Genomic DNA, 6,000 nt, shown 5'->3' with positions numbered 1-6,000 from the left:
TTCTGTGTCAGCCCACCAAGGAATGGTTTCATCCCAGGAATGTTCAAAATGCAACCTCCAAACCCTGCAACTCAGCTCCTGAAGCCAAACAATTCAGTTCAATTTGTATTTATATTTCTGGTCTGTGTTTTGTGATGATTATCAACTAACTAGTTTGAAGGGAACCATTTTAGTCTCTGGCATATGAATATTAAACTAAAGAAACTAAGATTTTGAGTATTGCTAATAAAGCAAATGTTTTGTTTCAGCTTTTCATCTTGCACTCATTGTCCTGATGAGTGTAGGATGAAAATCTTCAACAAGATATGTTTTTTTTGTCAGCGATATGCAGAACTAACATCAGCAAATGGAGATGTATGCAAGTTGGTGGGAGCGTATATTGATTAACAGTCGCCTCCCTCTGCCTTTATTCTCCTACATGGCTCCCCCTCCAATACCCCTCGCCCTCCAAAGCTACATCATAAATATTTCTGAAACCCATGTCAACAGAAGATTTGGAAAATGCCAGAAGATCTTGGAGGGAAATAAAGTCCAGCCTTCCTTTCTCCATGAGCTTCCTACTTCCAAAACAAGCTAGAAAACTGAAAGGAAATTCGAGGATATGGCGTCACATGGTAAGTGTCATTCAGTGTGAAACAGCCTTGTCAAAAGATCGTAATCTGAGTTGATCAGATCAGAAGGAGACAATTTTCTTGTTAACTTCTTCATTCTGGTGGATTTTACTATCACATGAACAATTTGGCAGCATAGTCTCATGTTTCATCCTATGAACCTAATAGATAAGTATTTATGGATGATGCCACATAATATACTGAAAACTAATGTACAACACATTATGAGACATTCGTTCCATGTGTGTCTTACATTACAACAGTGATTGCATCAGACATATTTCACTTTGAAACATTATAAGATTTGAAAGGCATTATATAAATTTGGAGTATTATGCACAGTTTTGCGCCCTATATCTTTGGAAGGACATACCTGCCCTGGAGTGTTTTCAGAGGACATTCACAAGAATGGCCCCAGGAATGAAAAGCTTATCACATAAGGAATGTTTGAGGACTTTGGGTTTACACTCGATGGAGTTTAGAAGGATGAGGGGGAATCTAAGTAAAACATACAGAATACTGAATGGCCTGGAATGAGTAGATGTTGGAAAGATGTTTCCATTGGTAGTACGCGAGGGCACAGCCTTAGAGTAATGAGAAGGCACTTTAGAATGGAGACAAGGAGAAACCTCTTCAGCCAGAGAGTGGGGAATTTATGGAATTCATTGCCCCACAGAAGGCTGCGTAGGCCAGATCATTGAATATGTTCAAGACAGAGTCAGATAGGTTCTTGAGCATCCAGGGGATCAAGTGTTATGGGAAGAAAGTGGGAGAATGGAGTTGAGAAAATTATCGGCCATGATTGGGAATAGCAGAGCAGACTCGATGGGCTGAATGGCTTAATTTCTGCTCCTATATCTTATGATCTATGGTCTTATAAATGCAAATTGGCAGGAGTTCTTCTCTATTGCACTTTTTTTGCTTATTTCTGCCCTCATTTGGCAAAGCACTAAAAATTTAATGCAAGTTAAAAGTATCACCAAAGCAAGTCCAATCATACTTTGATGAAAGCCTGTGAAAGTTGGGCAAAAAGCAGGAACCTCACAATTTGGTGTTGGAGTTTACCTAGCACATGAGAGGAAGTTGGATACTGTGGGCTTTGATCAACCATATTGGAACAAGTTGTTCAAGCACCACATTCCTCATATTTGCAGAGAATCAATCTTTTACTCAGCACTTCCTTGCACGTGCGATTGGCAGCAATGAAGTGAACATTCAAGGATGTTTAAAGCAAGTTTTGAAAAATGCCAGCAGTGTTAGGGAATGTAATTGTCAGAGATAGATTCGATGAGTCCTGCAAAGCTGGAGACAGAGGAGGGGAAGATAAACTCCTGGCCAGTAGCTAGATTGGTGGAAGGTGCGTACTGGTGAATAGACTTGGCAGAGGTTACAGAGATAGAAAAGAATACGTTCCGAAAATGACCATTTATAATTGAATGAATACAATCTGAGGAGCTAATGGATGTTGATATCAACAGCATACGTTATTTTTTGAATATCCTTTATTGTCATGTGCATTCAATATAAAGTACAGTGAAAAGTGTGTACCTCGCTTCTACATAAGTGCCATTCACAGAATAAAATAAAAGAACATAAAGGCAGCCCAAGTTTTCCTTCTCTGCTGCTACAGCATACAGCCATCAGAGTCCCCCTCCAGGCTTCCCAACATAAGCCATGCTGCAGAGAGAGTCCCGCTCTGGGTTTTCCAGCCCCTACCATACTACTGTCAGGGGCCTACTCCACGCGGAAGCAACAGTCCCGCTCCAGGCTTCACATGTGACTGACTGTCTCTGTAGCCACCCTGCCCCTGAAAATGCCACTGCCACTCCAGAGGCCATCGACGCTGCTCCTGCCAAAGTGCTCTCTTTATCAGGTAAGTTTGAGGAAAAAGAAAGGGGTAGAAGGAAAAAGAATAAAAGAAAAATGCAGACGATGGAAGATAAGCCGGTCACAGGAGTCTGTACGCTGCCTACACCGTCGCCTCCGCACCATTAGGATTTAAGTATGGCATTTAGGATGAATTGGAGTTAACATAGGTTGTAGCTTCTGATATTGGACAGCAGAATGCCAAACTGGAGGTGACAATCATATTAATGATATTGATGGTAAGGGGAATGAGGGCAATGTTGAAAGTGGCCAGTGTTGTAGAGGTGGAGTGTGACAGTATTGGATGTGGATAGAACGTAGAATATGAAGGTCAACTTAGGTCCAAATAGGATATCAAGGCTACCCAGTTAAGTTTAATCATACTGAGGGAGAGTGATTTTGGAGAGGTACTTGTGTTGTCAAATGGTATTGTCTTGTTAGACCCAAACTAAATGGCATCAATTTGACCAAATATTTCTTGGAAAATGTTCCAACTCAACTGTATCTTGATGTCAAAATTTGTAGATGGAGCTTTCATTAGCAAGTTTTGTTATCTTAACATCATAGTAAAATTCCATGGTGCATAAACATCCTACACTATCAGAATGCCTAATATCAAGATTTTCATTAATCACATAAACTGGAATTAATGTTCACCATGTGTAATACTGAATTATGCAAGAATAAGCTATTGTAATTCACCTAGTCACTTTATGTCTAAGACATTATATCCACATTACACATCATATATCTAGCCATTTGTTTTCTCCAGGTATTTACAAACTTATTCTTGAATTCTGACTAATGCAGTCAGCCTTCATTGTTGTAACAGTACATTTTAAAAATTCACCATCCTCTTGTGTCAAATGTTCAACCTAGATCAGTGCTACCCAAACCTTTTTCCCCATTGTGATCCTTGTGAAAATTGTGAGACCGGAAGTTTGAGAGTAGGGTAGAACTGGGGAGGAGTTGTGAGGTGATGAAAGATTGTGAGAGTGATGGATGGAAAGGTTTGGCGAGAGCGAAGAGTGAGAGAGATTTGTGAGACCGTAGGGGTGGAGAATGGCACAGAGAATGATGGGACGTGTTTAAGCTGAAGGATTCTTCAAGGTCTGCATTTGTGGCCAATGCCACCAGTAGGTGGAGCAATGTGTACTCATGCGTAAAATTGGAATGTTGCTCCAGCTATGATGGACAAATAATTACAACACTGAATAAAGGGGAATCTGAAATAATAAAAACAGAAACTACTGGAGAATCTCAGTAGGTATGGTAGCATTGTTTCAGTCCAATAAGACTCTTACTTGGAAATGCCATAAAATCCGTTCCTGGGCTAATCTGTAGTGGTAATGTAAATGGACTAGTAATCCAGAAAACCAGCCTAATATCTGGGGGCAGTTGGTGAAATTTGTTTTATTTTCAGAAAGGGGAATCTACAATGGGCATAAAGGTGACAATTAACTGCTGTTAAACTCAACTGATTCATTAATATCCTTTGGGAAAGGGAATCCAATGTAGTTACCTGGTAAGCCAGGCTTCTGATTCCAATACCATAGCAATATGGTTGACTCTTAGTTGCCCTCTGTGCAATTAAGAATGACAATAAATACAGAAGTAACTAGAGATGCCCAAAGGAATAAAACAAGCCCACAGGAAATCAAGAATGGAGTCTGAAACATCCTTGCTGAGAGTCACATGGTTCATTGACATATTGTGTGATGATTCAGATCAGTGTTTGTGATTTAACATGGTATTTCCTAACTTGCAAAATGCCATTGACAAAGTGTTGCATAAGATTTCTCCAAATTATCGTTAGTTTGTATCGTAAATATGACATGGTGTGAAATATTAACTGGCTGAAGTGAAATAAATGGCAAAATAGGAGCTAGGATTGTGAAACGAGGTGGAGACAATTGATAAGGTGTCCTTGGGCCTGGTATTCTGGTTCTGGAAATGCAGTTTTCACATAAATTTCCAAAGACACCAAAGTTTAAGCTTAGTTGAACTGATCAATGACAAATATTCCCTTATGCAATTTGTAATATTAAACTTCATATTTTCAACTGTTTCCACAGCAGATGGCCACAGGAATAGGCAGGCACTGGAGATGAGAGAGATGGACAGAATAGCTCAGCTCTTGGTCAAATAAAACACTACAGGGGTTGAGAATGCTCTGGGTCAGTCTCACGCAATAGCATCAGAGAATCATAGAATCTCTACAGCATGGAAGTAGGCCTTTCAGCCCATCAACGAGAGAAGCCCTGAAGAAGGGCTTATGCCCGAAACATCGATTCTCCTGTTCCTTAGATGCTGCCTGACCTGCTGTGCTTTTCCAGCAACACATTTTCAGCTTTCAGCCCATCAAGCCCACACTGACCCACCGAAGACTATCACCCCCCGACACCCTATGCATGTAATCGTGCATTTTCTGTGGCAAACCCACCTCACCTGCATATCCCTGGACACTATGGACAATTTAGCATTGCCAATCCACCTAACCTGCACATCTTTGGACTGTGGGAGGAAACCGGAGCACCCTGATGAAACCCACACAGATGTCAGGAGAATGTGCAAACTGCACAGAGGTAGTCGCCCGAGGGTGAAATCGATAGATTGGGAGAGGAATGGAGTCACTGGTTAGGGGACTATTTAGAAAAACATACAGTCTTTTCCTACCACACTTTAGTTTACTATTCACTCATGAGATGTGGACATCATTGCTTGTAAGCTTCTTCTTAACCACTACTGTCATTTGGTATAGATACACACCGTAATTCTGTTCGTAAGGGTATTCTATATTTTGACTCAATTACACTGATGGCAATATATTTATAGGTGGTGTTCCATTGTATCTGCGGCCTTTGTCCTTCTAGACGGCAATGGCAGTGGGTATGGAAGATGCTGTCCAAGGAGGTTTGTTGAATTTTTGCATGGCTGTTACCGATCATTGAAGATGGAAGGACTGAATGTTTATGGATGTGGTGTCAAACAAATGGCCTGGATGGTGCCAAGCTTCTCAAATGTTGTTGGAGTTGCACTCATCTAGTCAAGTGGGGATTATTCCATCACACTCCTCACTTGTGCCTTATAGACTGTAATCAGGCTTCGGGAGTCAGGAGGTGAGTTCCTTGCTACTTCTGACCTGCTCTTATAAACACAATAGTCTAGTCCATTTCAGTTTATGGTCAACAGTAAACTGAAGATATCAATAGGAGGAGATTCAGTAATGATAATGCCAATGAATACCATTGGCTGAGAGGTGGATTCTCTCTTGTTGGAGTTGGACTTTGCCCAGCACTTGTGTGGAATGAATATTGTTTGCTACTTGTCAGCCCAAAAATGGATATTGTCCAGTGCTGTATTTGAACATGGACTGCTTCAGTCTCTGAGGGGTCACGAGTGGTGCTGAACATGATGTAGTCATAAACTTCTGATCTTGTGATGGAGTGAAGGTCATTGATGAAGCAGCTAAGGATCGTTGGGCCAAGAAAAGTCCCCAGAAGAACACCTGTACAGATGTCCT

The sequence above is a fragment of the Chiloscyllium plagiosum genome, unplaced genomic scaffold (genome assembly GCF_037043375.1).
Source record: "Chiloscyllium plagiosum isolate Xiang-an unplaced genomic scaffold, Cpla_swu_hap1 HiC_scaffold_14, whole genome shotgun sequence".
Taxonomy (NCBI): Eukaryota; Metazoa; Chordata; class Chondrichthyes; order Orectolobiformes; family Hemiscylliidae; genus Chiloscyllium; species Chiloscyllium plagiosum.
This window is presented reverse-complemented; position numbering follows the sequence as displayed.